Raw genomic sequence first — 14601 nt, forward strand, 5'->3', positions numbered from 1 at the left:
AGTTTTTCAAAAAGAATCTCAAATTGATTTGCAACATAAGGAGTTACAAAAGATAAACTTGCTCCTAGGTCTACCAAAACATAAACATCAAAATGAAAAATTTTGATCACCCCGGTGACAACATCTGGAGAGTTCTCTTGCTCTTGGCGGCTAGTGATTGCATAGAGACGGTTTGACCCTCCGCCAGTTCCAGAATTGTCTCCTCTTGGTGCAGCCCTGTCTGGTGGAGCAACTAATGAAGATTGAGCTTTATTGCCCAGATTTCCACCACCTTGTTATTCTTAGGGTACTCTCTCATGAAATAACCCTCTTGACCACACTTTAAACAACCTGTCTAACCGTAGCAACATTTACCGGGGTGGATTCTACCACACCTACCATGTACAGGAGCCCAACTACCTCCTTGTGCCACACTACCTTGGGATTGGGCTGCTTTATTCTTGAAGTTTTGTGAATTTGGGCTATTATACTCATCTCAGTTTCTGGACGCAAGTGCACTAGCATATGATGGTGCATACCCTTTCTATTTATGAAATTGTGGTCGACTTGACCCACCCTTCTGTTGACCAGACTCATTCTAGTCTTTTCTTTCTTGTTCTGGTATCCTCTCTGTCCCTCAGATTCTTTTCTTCTACCTGCTAAACATAGACCATTAAACTTGAAATGTCCATGCCTCCAATCAACATTCTTTGCTTGAAGTACGACCCAAACCAGCAACAAATAAGCTCATTCTTCTCCTCATATCTTTAACCATATCCGAAGCATAACAAGACAGTTGGGCAAACTTTAACCCGTACTCATGAACGTTCATGGACTCCTGTTTCAGAGTAAGGAACTCCCGCACCTTTGGTTCCTTAACTTTCCAGGGAAAGAAACGCTCCCAGAAAACTTCTTCAAAACAAGCCAAACTCGGAGGTGGTGCATCCTCAACCCTGCCCTCCTTCCACTGATTGAACCAAGTCATAGCCACATTCTTGAGTTGATATGCATTTAGTTCAAACCTCTCAGTATCAACCACATGCATCACGTCAAACACCTTCTTCAACTCTTTCATAAAGTTTTCCGGGTCCTCAGTTGTGCTCGAACTAGTGAAGCTTGGGGGATTTATCCTCAAGAATTCCTAAATCCTCAAAGTGTCAGCCCCTTCTTGTTGAGCTCTTCTTTGTTGTCCGACTTGGTTGGTCACAGCTTGACTCAACATCCAAATAGCCTCACAGAACTCAGCATTGGTGAATTCTCCTAGAGGTTGCACATTTGGTGCGTTAGGTACCTATTTATCTTCGACATTCCTTCTAGTTGGTCGATCTCTGACTTCTCTTCTTGGAGGCATATCTGAAACACGCGCAAGCATGAATTAGAGAAAGAGTTTTAGAGATAAAATCTAATACACAATAGGAATATGGAAAAAGTGAGAAATTCCTAAATGTTGTGAACTCTTAATGATAGATATGGCGCGCTTCACACCGATGACTAACACTTTATAGACACGGATTCATAGACTCCCTAGGACTCTTGAACTCTGTTCTCTAATACAAAGTTTGCAACAACCCAAGCCTACACCCTGGGTGGGACTAGCACTTGGTGACCATTGTTGGCCTTGAGCGAACTCTTGGCTTGGCTTACTTAACTCAACGAAATACTTAAATTAACTTAATATAAATAGTACAAAAAATTTTCAAGGTAAAATAATCCAATGTAATAATCTAACAAAAATGACCTTTGAGTTTCAAAGCTAAAACATCTGAAATGTAAGATAAATGAGGTATCAAGCGGAATAATCTAACTAACTACCTGTCTATGAAGCTTCTAATAAATGAGGTGGATGCTAGGACAGACCCCTCAACATCGTAATGAACTAAAATTGAAAGAAATAAAATGGATTCTATGAAAAGCAAGGAGGCTTATCACTGATTCTGAATACTCGATATGGATCAATGATGCGCTGGATGCTGATCCTGGTTACCTGCTTCTGCATCATAAGGCGATACAGGCAAACTGACATCAATACATTGAATGTACGAGTATGCAAGTTGGAATGCTACAAACCACACTTAGGCTTGAAAGGAGTAAGGAAGAACACCTACCTTGTTTTGCTCAACTCATGATTAACTACTCATTTTATTATAATGGAGTTTAAAAGTAAAGTGCAACATAAAGAAAACTAAACACGCTAAAACTCTGATTGTATACAAGATACAATTAACTATGACATGTGTATAAAAATGCAAGTAAGCTAATGTGTATGAAAATATAATTAACTTCCGTGTATAAGAATAGATTAACTTCTATGGGAGATTCTATTAACCGACAATCATCAGTATGAGCCTAAGTTATGATACAAAATTTTACATTATGTTGACAAGGACCATCATAGACCTTGTCATCGGTATAATACCTTATTTAACTTAGTGAATCCACTAGCTTAAATTACGTGATCATCTAAAAAGTATGACCCGTTAACACCCATGATTGCTACAGGGTTTACATAGGGACTTGAGTTAATATGAACTCTTATCCTCACATCGGGTGCTCAATAGTACTTCAAAAATATACTTTAACTCATAATTTTTGAATAACTTCCTTACTTTGGGTTGAGATAATTTTCTCAACACTTTATCTTTACAAAAGCTTCTTTAGAATCGATGTTCCCCTTCTTATTCAAAAATCTTTTTTTTGGGAAGTCTTAGTTCCATGTTAAGTTAAATGTAAAACCATTAATAAACTTTCTAGGGAATATTTAGTTCCCTTATACATTTTGAGAAATGAACTCAACTCTTTCTTTAACTCGAGACTTGAGCCTTAAGACGAAGTTAAAATGTTTGAGTAAGACTCTTTGAAGCTTCCTTGACTTTGATCTTCACCTTCCTTGAATGGATTATAGATTCATGGTTTTGATTTGAGTTCTTTGATTATTTCATGGTATTTAGAAATCATTTGAAGTAATTAGAATCTCTGGAGGGTGTTAATGTACCTTAGAAAAACTTAAAAGGACTAAACTACGAAGACTGGATGAAAAATGCCAGGTCGAGCGTACAAGTGGTGCACCGCGCCGGACTCTGTTAATTAAGGGCTAGTGTTGGTGCACTGATGGCATGCCGCTCCAGGTCTTGGTTGACTAAGGCCAATTCCTGGTGCACTGCTGCCCAGGTGCGTTTGGCAAATTTTTCAACTCGTTTTTCATCTCCAAATCCTCCAACCTTCCTAATTCTTTCACTGAACTCCTGGGACCATTAGTACTCTTCATAACTATCGAATTCAACTTAAAAAAAAACCCAGATAAACAAGAATTCGTTCAACATGGAAGCCAACAATCAAATCAACAAGAAATCAAACTTTTCTTCAATAACTTAAATTGTAACATGAAATCAATCCATAAATTGAAGATTGAAAGAAATTGGGGTGTGGGTGAATTGTCCCAACATGAAAGATCCTGCATACCTCAATAGGGATCACCCCCGACGAATTTCACGCAACGACCTTGGCGCTCTTGATAAACCCTTGAACTTTTCCCCATTTTTATTCTTCACCACTCTTTTCTTCAAAACCTTAAGTGTGAATATTATTCTCAAACTGAATTAAGGTTTAGTTTTTACCCCTAATAAACCCATAAAACAAATTGGGAAATAATAGGGTGAAAAGAGCACTTTACCCTTACTAAAATTCGGATTGGACTTTCCTCAGCCCAACAACCCCATTTCCTAAAGGAATATCTCCCTCATACGACATTGGAAATGAGAAAACATGGCACCGTTGGAAAGATCTTCACAAGGGCTTTCCATCCATATAAATAATTGCCCTAACTCCTCTTGAGCTAGAAGTTATGGCTATTTGAAAATGACCAAATATCAGTTTTTAAACTTAGGAGATTTTCCAGATTTTTTCTATTCTTTCCAAAAATAACTATTCTTAGTTTCTTGGTTTAATCTTAGGTATTTCAGATTACGAGAAGTTACAGATTTTTCCAAGATTACAAGGTCTATGTGCACTCTTTTGGAGAAGGAGCTGAAGTTTGACTTTGATGAGATGTGTTTGAAAGCTTTTGAGATGTTGAAGAGGAACTTAATTAAGGGTCCCATCATGATTGCTCCTGATTAGGAATTACCATTTGAAATCATTTGTGATGTCAACAGCGTAGCAGTGGGTGCAGTTTTAGGACAACTAAAGAATAAAGTGTTTCACTCGATCTATTATGCAAGAAAGACCTTTGACTCTACACAAGCTAATTACACATTGACTGAAAAGGAGATGCTGGCTCTAGGATCCTGAGGGGTGGTTGTAGTAGGGTTCTCTTATGATCATGGATTATGTATTGTAAACTATGTATGAATATCATGAACATGGTTGGTTTCATCTTATGGCATGCTTATAATGATTGTGATGTTATGAAATATAAATGTAGTAGGTGGCTTATAGTTTACACTTATCCATTGATGGGGTTATGGGATCCTATCATTGGCATTGCACTAGTGTTGCTTAAGTTGCTTGCATGCTCGGTTGCTATTGTGGTGACTTAGCTTATGTTCCTTATTTTGTGTGCCTATTGGATTTTACTTGATAAAGAGTATGTTTTCAACTAAAATGTCCTTTTTTGCATATTTCAAAATCTTTATGTGCATGGAACCATACTTAGTACGTGTGTCATACTAACCCATATTGCTTCCCTTTTTCCCCTCATGTAGATTCCGGCTGTTGAGGTGATCCGAGGCCATTTACCAAGATACTTGGATTTGCTTTCTACAAGTTGGTGAGTCGTCAAGTCTGAGGGCACTACACCTATGATTATAGTTTTAGTTTGTTTGTCTATCGAGAGACTATGTTGTATTTCCTATTCTAGACTTCCTATTTTATGTATATGCTAAGTTCCAAACTTTGATATTCCTATGCCTAGATGGTAAGTTAAGACAAAGCTAGTTCCTATTTCGATATATAGAAGAAGTTGACTTCTAAATTGTAAAATTTTTAATAACTCCATACTTCTAGAAGACTATATGGGATGATGGATGCTAAGGGCTTGTATAAGAGCTTCGAGATGTCAAGTACGATGTGTCCGACTTGGGGGTGTTCTCGGGTCGTGGCAAAATTATATTGGGATTGTTGTTGATGTACTTGGTAAATGCGTCATAGTATTGTGCCCCTTTAATATATTATTTTCCCTAATCGTAACCGCTTGTTAAACAAAAAGCCCAACTCAGCATTCTTTGGCTTTTTTCCAAATCTCTATTTCTCTGTAAAGCAACAAACATTTGCTACTTTTGAGGTGAGTTAGCATTTATTACGTGCTTAGCCTTTTATTTTTCTTAAAATCTGGGTTCTCTTTTGTTGCTTGTTTTGTATTCCAACCTTAAGCGATTTGTTATAAGTGTGATCATTTGATGTCTTCAGGATGTTTGTCCAATGTTGTATATTTCTGTTCTTGTACATGGTTAATTTTTCAACATCAGCAAACCCCATTTCATTTTTCATGGGGGTTTGCGCTATATAGGTCCTTGGTGGTAATTCTTGAAAAAGGATCTGAGAATCATGGAGAGTTTTCTTAAATTATGGTTTGGATTTAGAAAATTTTTGTTTGTGTTTCTTTTGGGGTTGTGGTGTAATGTTGTTTTATCATTGTTTATATGGTAATCGGGAGCTAATCTTAGAAAAGAGCTCTGCTTTCGGTCTAATATTCTTAGTTACCATCATTTAGGTTTGTTCGATCGGAAAAATCACTTTGCTTCTTACTCCTTTCTCTTTTGTTTTTATTTTATGTTTTGATGTTGCGAAGATCTATTGTGTTGAATGTGTAGTATGCAGTTTAGACCTTCTTTTTATTTTATTTTCATTTTCCCGTTACGTTCCCCTTATGCATTTATATTGTGGTCCTTAATGTCATGCATGTTTGGTATCTTATTAATGTAGATCCAGTTTTCAACTTTGTCCATACATTTTGTGTTGTTATTTGATGTTCGTGTAGATGCCAATTAATTACTAGCCTAGTTTAGAACCTCTAACTATAACTCGGGATTCTTTATAGTAGTCTTTGATCTGATGTATTTGGTAGATATTTTCATAGTATTTTTTTTCATATTTTATCAATGAATTTTCTGTTCTTCTTGATTGTTATTATATGCACTTGAAGAATTTAAAGCTTATGTGCTCAACACCTGGTATATGATCTAAGCGATAGGCACCTATGGAATTGTAGTCCTTGAATGACCTTGTTTTTAGCTATATACAATCGGATATTGTAGAAAGAATGCTATAAATTATGTTTATCTTAACTAACATTTTCTTTGCATTATAGTAAATTTGGATTTCCTTATATTGTAGATACCGTGAGAAGTGAAAACAGAAGAAGTGCTTTAATGACTTGTCACATTTCTCATAAGGACTCTAAAAGTATAATCCGAGAAGATCCTTCAATGCAAAGACCTAGGGGGACTATAACTGTCATTGAGAGTGGCCATCCTGGTATAAAAAAATATAATGACTGCAATCATTTTGTAAAAACCCAACCACCAACTCAGGCGAAGTTTAAAATAAAATTTCCAAGCAAAATTCAATTGAAATTAAACTTGTTAAGCCTTAATATAGGCTGTCTCTTGAAGGTGATGACAACTTGCTGGTTCTTTTCCATGATAGTAGCATGAAAGGTTGTTGGTTCAAGTGTAAGGTTTTACAGGTATTACAAAATTATTTGAAAGTTTAATATGATGATATCTCGAATTGTGGTGCTCCTTAAAAGCTCGAGGTACCTTGACAATTGCGACTACAACTTAAGTTTGTATATCATACATATGCTACTTGCATATATTAAATTGTTCATCCTACCTTAAGCATGTTTCTTCATCACCTTTGTTTGTTTTATAGGAATGGATTCCTTACTAATGAGTGGAGGCTCTCATAAATTGGGCATCAGATGCACATGACACATCACAGTTCGCTCCCAGCTTCTGGAGGATTATTCTGACTATTCTTTAGTTTAGGAGTTGTAATTGATGCTTGGTGATCTAACGGATGATGGGAAGGTGTTGTTGTTGGATTTGATGTTTGTGGAAGTGCTGATCTTCAGGTTTGCTTCTCTAGTAATAAATAATAGTCCTTAAAAACTAAAAGACTAAAATAGAATAGAAAATAAAAAATAAAAAGGGAATTCTTACTTGTCGGTTGATGCATTGCAACTTAAGAACTCAACAACTAGTGGATGTCAAAGTAATCACTAAGAATTCCCATATCTACCTGAAATCATATGTCTAAGCTCAGTTTTTTCATATATTTGCTTTCCAACTCAGCAATAGAAAAAATTCTAAACAATAGGGCTAGCTTCTGGCTAGTTGTCCAGAATTTTAGTGTTCGATGTTGGTTATGGTATAATGCCTCAAGGTACTTTTTTCTCAATAATAAAGGAGAACATATTATTGGATATTCAATGGAAGAACGTGAGGGCGTTAAGAGATTGGTTTAGATGAAAATGGGTTGAGGTTAAGGGAAAGAAAGACATTAAGTCATTCATAAGCTCAAGTTTAACTTATCTATCCAAGTGTAGTATCAAAGAATCGAGGAACTGCAAAAATCAGATGATTTCCAATAATGTGGCATTAATGGAACTAGGTCCCTTTATAGTTATCCCTTTGGACTTGCTTAATATCTGAAGACCTAGTAAAATTAATGTTACAAGATTGTGAGCTATCTGATTTCTGCAGTTCTCTCGTTCTTTGATACTGCACTTGGATTCATGATCTAAACCCGAGTTTATGAACGACTTTAGGTCTTTCTTTCCCTTGATTTAAAACCATATTTCATCTATGCAATCTTTTGAATTCCTCAGGTTTTTCCTTTCTAACTCCAATAATATCTACTAACCTATTATTGAGAGAGAAAAATACTTTGAGGCATCAGGGTCATGACCAATATCGAACATTCAGAATTCTGGACAATAAATTAGGCAGAAGCTGGGACTACTATTTAAAACTTTTTCCACTATTAAGTTAGAAAGACCATTTATGCCAATGTTGAGATTAGATATATAACTCATGTAAGAATTTAAAATAATTTAGAGACACCTATTTTACATCCATTTGTTATTGAGCTACTCTTACGCAAAGTTTCTATGCATCAATCTATAAGCAAGAATTCTCTTTTTATTCCTTGTTTTCTATTACTACTTTAACATTTTAGTTTTATTAGGACTGTTATTTCATACTAGGGAAGTAAACTTGAATATGACCACTTCCATAGACATCAAATTCAGCAACAACACATTCCCACCACCCGTCAGACCACCAAGCAGCCAATGCAGCTCATACTTCAAAACAATAATCAAAATAATCCTCCAGAAGTTGGGGCAGAACTATGAGGTGTCATGTGCATCTAATTCCCAGCCTACCAAATCCTACAACTCTGTAGAAAGGAATCCATTCTTATTAACCAAGCAAAGGTAATGAGGAAACATGGCGAAAGGAGAGTGGTCAAGTAAATATATATAAGTAGATCATAAGTTATAGCATACAAACTTAAGTTATACTATCTCGATCTTTCAAAGACCATCACAATCCATGAGGCCATAATATTGAACTTTCATACGTTAATTTTGCTATACTTGTAAGACCTTACTCCTGAGCCAGCAACTTCTCATGCCACTATCATGGCAAAAATGCGCTCTAAGTTGTCGCCAAGTTCAAAAGACAACTTATATTGAGGCTCAACAAGATGAATTCCAACCAGTCTTATGCTTGGAAATTTTATTTTTAACTTCGGGTAAGTTAGTGGTTTGGCTTTTGCTATCTGATTACTAGGAATTGATTCTTAATACCATATAGTCCACTCTCACCAACACTGGTAACAACGATAGACTAACATATCGCCCCTCGTCCAGAATTTCATGGAAAACAACTATGATCATTCAGTGGGTAAGTTCGCTGGGTATCTAACGCAGCAACTCCTTGAGCAGTAGGAAAAGCAGTTGGAGATGTTCTCTACCTACCAGCAGAAGGAAATGAAGCAAGTTAATAATTTTAATAATCAACTACTTCCCCTTTCCCCATCAAGAGGATCTAGAAAGCAGAAAAGGATGCTTGTGTAAAATGTGGATTGCTATATAGCTTTACACTAAATCAATATAATTAGTGCCGCCAAAATGAGCACATATTTTAGTAGCCCGTCCATATTTTAATGGTTTGGATGAGTGACTTCTTATATGGATAATATATGAATTAGACAAATGGATTAAGCTTCTAAATTTTATTCACTAAAATTTCATTATATCACTAAGAAAATTGTTACTTCCTTTTTTATGTTCTTCTACAGATCTAATTATTTTTCTCTATAATTGAAAAGGGAAAGTCTTTGGCCCTCCAAAAATATATATTTTAAATGTACATTTCTTTTGTTAATTATAATTATAATTTTTATATTTATTTAATTTTATATTGTATAACAAATAATAGTGTAAAATAAGCAAATCATGTATTAGTATTGACATTGCTTAAGCCTTAAAGTGCATTAAGCATTTTTTAGTTCTAAAATGCAACTAATTTACTTTGAAATTAGAAGTATTTTCCCCTTTTTATTACATAAATTTATTTTATATTGTAAATTAGGATTTTTTTTTTTACTTTTATGAAAGCATTTTCAACATTTTTCATCTAAAAAGAGACAAATATTTTCTCCATGTTGAATTCTTAATTAGAGTACTATTTACTCATGAAAATATGGGTAAATTAGTATTTTACCAATCCATTTGTTATCAAATCCATTTTTACCCACATCAAATATGAGCGGATTGGATTATTACCCATTTTGTGCTAACCCATTTTCAATCCGCCCAAATTTGACCTAATCTGTCCAATTGCCAGCACTAAATATAATTGACTATTATTCATATTATATATTGATCAATTTTACCTTCCCTTCTTTAGTTTGGAATGATTTGTGATTTAAGTTGTGAAAGACATTATGGAATAAATGGGGTGACTAGTGTTTTATGATTGTTATAGTGAGTAGCAAACTACAATTACAAATTTTGGGAGGCCAAACAATAATTATAGAGAGCTAAAATTTGTTAAGAAAGATGGTGAACTTAAATTGTTTAATTAATTGTCTGAATGATCTTGTTAAAGATTTTGTCAAGTCTGAGTAGCAATCTTTACATAATAAAAATGTAAGTAGTCCCTTTAAGTGTGGGGATGATATTTGACTTTGTAATTTAAATTGCATTCATTTTTGACAAGTGTATACTCACCCCACCTTATTTACAATAGATATAGGGAAAAAAAACTACATTACAATCTAAATTTTTTACGTATCAAGAAATCTTCATTATAGCATTTTTTTCACAATGACAAAGAAATAATTAATATCACTTACATTTAGCAATGAGAAACAAATAGCGCAAAAAAAAGGAAGAACCGTTGGAGAAATTAGAAAGATAATAAAGTGGGAATTTTATTTAATTGATTGAGGATATAATTATCTTTTCAACATTTTTAACCACTAGTACCGAGCACGTGCATTGTGCGTGTATCACATGTTTATGTGTATATGCTCCTTTGAACAATATATATATATACATTCTATGCATTACATTTATATAGTGAGTAATTAACAATGTAGCTATGAAAATTACAAATTCATGTTGAAAAATAGTTGAGCTAGGTGTTTAAAATTGTAAATGTGCTATCTTTAATATTGTGTTGTTCTACCAAGGAGACAAAAAGAATGCTTAATGTACAGAGTTATAACAATTAAACACCAACCAAGAAATTGCTAAAAAGAATACAAATATAAGTATATAAATATGTAGATATCGTAAAAACCTTGTTAAAGTAGTTTGCTTCTATTTGACATATGCATATTAAATATTCTTAAGATAATAACTCGGAAATAGATGAGAAATCAACTTCAGGAACAATAAACTTGTAAAGAGTAAGTTTCCCTTTCAATATTCTATTGATATTTTCAAAAGTTAGTAACGGATTCTTGTTATGTCAATTATCTTTATTGTCTTTCAATTAATTTGTAATCTAAATTATAGTTGGCTAAGAGAGTCGTATCCATTTTATTAGTAAGGTAATTTATTCTAATTTTAAATATTTAACTTTACAGGGAAAAAATATTGAGGTTGTAGTAGGGAAAACAAAGATGATGAAACTCGAGGTGAGAAAGTGTCCTCCAACACCATTGGTAGGTTAATGAAATTCTATGTTCTGCAATAGGAGAGAACATGTAGTTATCAAGATTCTTCTCGAGTATTTTATGCTATGATAATTTCTTTTTTTTTCCTTGTAGAAAACAAAAAGAAAATATTTGATGTTTCATTCTTGAACTTTAATATGATCAATGACTCAAGTCATCCAACACTATCTAGAGTTCTTCATTTCCATTTCCATTATTACTGTAATGACAACAATAAAATTGTACCTTAGACTTTCGTTGATAGACTATTTACATGATTGAATAATTCAATATATTGTTAGGATCTAATCCACATACACACACTTGATGAATGAAGAACACAAGAACTTTCAAGAGAAAGAGATGAGAGATCTAGAGAGAGAAAGAGAGAAACCAATATTTCGTGGTAACACCCCGTGAGTAAACTTACATGGCGGTCGGTATATATATATTAATAATTCAGAGTATTTTAGGTTACAGAGAATAAATAGCACAACCTAAAATTTGGATCAGCGCGCTGCCCCGAACCCCCCCTTTCGGATGGGGGGCTCCCGCCCCCCATAACCCCCCGGCAACCTCACCAAAGAGGTTGAACCGCGTACACTTTAATATATGACAGTACATCAAATATTAATCAGGCTCCACAACCTAACAATTCTCCCACTTCGAGACTGATTCAGTTATCCAAAAAATACATTCTCAAAAAAAATATCTCTTCATCATCAACATCTTTACCGCACCGCAATATTTGTAGCAACAACAACAGAAGACCAACCGAGGTTTTGCATAACCCCAGTTTCCCAACATCAACACATTTCGTATCTTTGCACCTCTATCTTCTCCAAGTACATATCACCATCCTCCACTGCCCTGCGAGTGAAATGGTACCGCCTTCTGATGTGCTTTGTCTTCGAATGATAGACTGGATTTTTCACCAACTGTATGGCACTCTAGCTATCTGAGTAAAGAATCTTCTCGCTCTTCTTCTTGACCAATTCCTCCAGATAATCTGCCAGCCATATCATCTCCTTTTTAGCTTAAGCTATTGTCACATACTCAGCTTCAGTAGATGAAAGAGAAACACACTTCTGAAGCCTGGACATCCAACTCACTGCTGTTCCACCTATGGTGTAAATGTACCCGGATGTACTATTTCTCGAGTCCACATCCCCACCAAGATCAGCATCCACAAAACCCTGTAGAGTCAACTTGCCTTTGCCAAAACAAAGTGAAGTACTGGATGTACCTCTTATATATCTCAGAAGCCACTTCATAGCTTCCCAATGCTCTTTCCCTGGGTTTTCCATGTACCTGCTAACAACTCCAACTGCATGTGCTATATCAGGTCTAGTGCAGACCATAGCATACATCAAACTCCCAACTGCTGAGGCATATGGAACAAGAGCCATATGCTCATGCTCCTCGACTGTCTTGGATGACTGCTCCTTTGACAATTTAAAGTGATTTGCCAATGTAGTAGTCCTGGGTTTAGCATCATTAACACTGAATGTGCTCAACACCTTCTCAATGTACAACTCCTGAGATACTTTTGAAGTGACAGCAGATCTATCCCGAGAAATCCTCATCCCCAAAATTTGCTTCACTGGACCCAAATCTTTCATCTCAATCGCTGCAGACAACCTTGTCTTCAGATTATTAATCCCCCTCATACTAGATCCTGCAATCAACATATCATCCACATACAAGAGTAGAAAGACATATGAATCAGTGTATTTCTTTAAGTAACAACACAGATCCTTTTCAGCTTTGCAGAATCCATTCTTGGTCATGAAGGAGTCAAACTTCTTGTACCACTGCCTTGGTGCTTGCTTTAGTCCATACAAGCTCCTGGTGATCTTGCACACCATGTATTCCTTGCATGGAACCACAAATCCTTCCGGTTGCTGCATATAGATCTCTTTGTCTAGATTTCCATGTTAAAACGTTGTTTTTACATCCATTTTCTCTAGATGCAAATTCTCCGATGCAACAATACTCAACAGAATTCGAATAGAGTTTAATTTCACAACACGAGAAAATATTTTAGCATAATCAATACCTTTCCTTTGTGAATATCATTTAACCAATAAACGAGCCTTGAACCTTCTTTTGCCATATGGTTCAGTCTTGATTCTGAACACCCACTTGTTCAACAAAGATCTCTTCCCTGCAGGTAACTCAGTCAACACCCATGTGTCGTTCTTCTCAAGTGACCTCATCTCATCATCCATGGCTTGCTCCCACTTGATCGAATCCTTCACCTGTAGGGCCTCATCAAAAGACTTTGGTTCCGCCTCATCAGTCAGCAATAGATAGTGTAATGAAGGTGAATACCTGCTTAGGTGTAACTTGCTCCCCTTTAGATTATTCAGTAGGAGTTGGTTGAGTATCTGTTTCGACATCTCTGGGGTTACTCTTCTCCAACTCAACCTCAACTCCCACTTGCTTTGTAACCTCTAGAACCTTCTGCTCTCTGTCCTTGTACAGGACAGACTCATAAAATGTCACGTCACAATGTCTCAGGATCTTTCTGTTCTTGTCATCCCAAAACCTATGACCAAACAAATCAGAACCATAGCCTATGAAGTAACACTTCACAGCCTTGGCATCAAGCTTGTCTCTCTTTTCTGGATCAACCTGAACATAAGCAATGCAACCAAAAGTCCTCAAGTGTGAGTACTTGAGTTCTTTTCCTGTCCACACCTCTGTAACCTTGAACTCTAAAGGAACTGATGGTCCCCTGTTGATCAAGTATGCAACTGTGCTCACAACATCCACCCAAAATGTTTTGAGCAGCCCACAGTGTATCCTCATACTCCTTGCACGCTCTTTCAATGTTCTGTTCATCCTCTAAGCAATTCCATTCTGCCTTGCCTTACCAGGAACTTTTCTCATCAATCTGATTCCCTCAGCTGCACAGAATGCCTTGAAATCTGATTTGTCATGCTCTCCTCCATTATCAGACCTTAGGCATTTGACTTTTAAACCGGTCTGATTCTCAACTTCAGCTTTCCACTTCTTGAAAATTGCAAACACATCTGACTTATGCTTCAAGAAGTAAACCCATATCTTCATTCCTTTAGTACTCATATGTCCAAGTCTGTTGTGCCACATACATGAACCTGAAGTACCTTCAGCTACAGCGACCATGTTAATACACCCTGCAGTGGTGTACAAGGTTCCAGATTTGGTGCCACGAGCTACTACCATAACAACTTTCACAATCTTCCACGAACCTTTCCCAAACTTTGTTGCATATCCCATGCTATCCAACTGTCCATCAGAGATCAAATTTTTCTTGAGCCCAAGAATATATCTGACATTCTCCAATGTCCACTGGTTTCCCAAGGTGGTCTTTATGCAAACATCCCTCTTTCCTTCAATCTCTAAGAATTTATTGTCAGCAAGATACACCTTTCCAAAATTTCCAGATTTGAAATTTAGGACCAA

General features: G+C 35.8%; 2 pseudogenes; one reads left to right on the forward strand and one right to left on the reverse strand.

Annotated features, from left to right (window-relative positions):
* Positions 1-3087: 3087 nt before the first annotated feature.
* LOC114076904 lies at positions 3088-7075 on the forward strand (annotated as a pseudogene).
* A 477-nt stretch (positions 7076-7552) lies between these two features.
* On the reverse strand, positions 7553-14301 carry LOC107016870 (annotated as a pseudogene).
* Positions 14302-14601: the final 300 nt, after the last annotated feature.

This window comes from Solanum pennellii, chromosome 4 (genome assembly GCF_001406875.1).
Source record: "Solanum pennellii chromosome 4, SPENNV200".
In the NCBI taxonomy this organism is placed as follows: Eukaryota; Viridiplantae; Streptophyta; class Magnoliopsida; order Solanales; family Solanaceae; genus Solanum; species Solanum pennellii.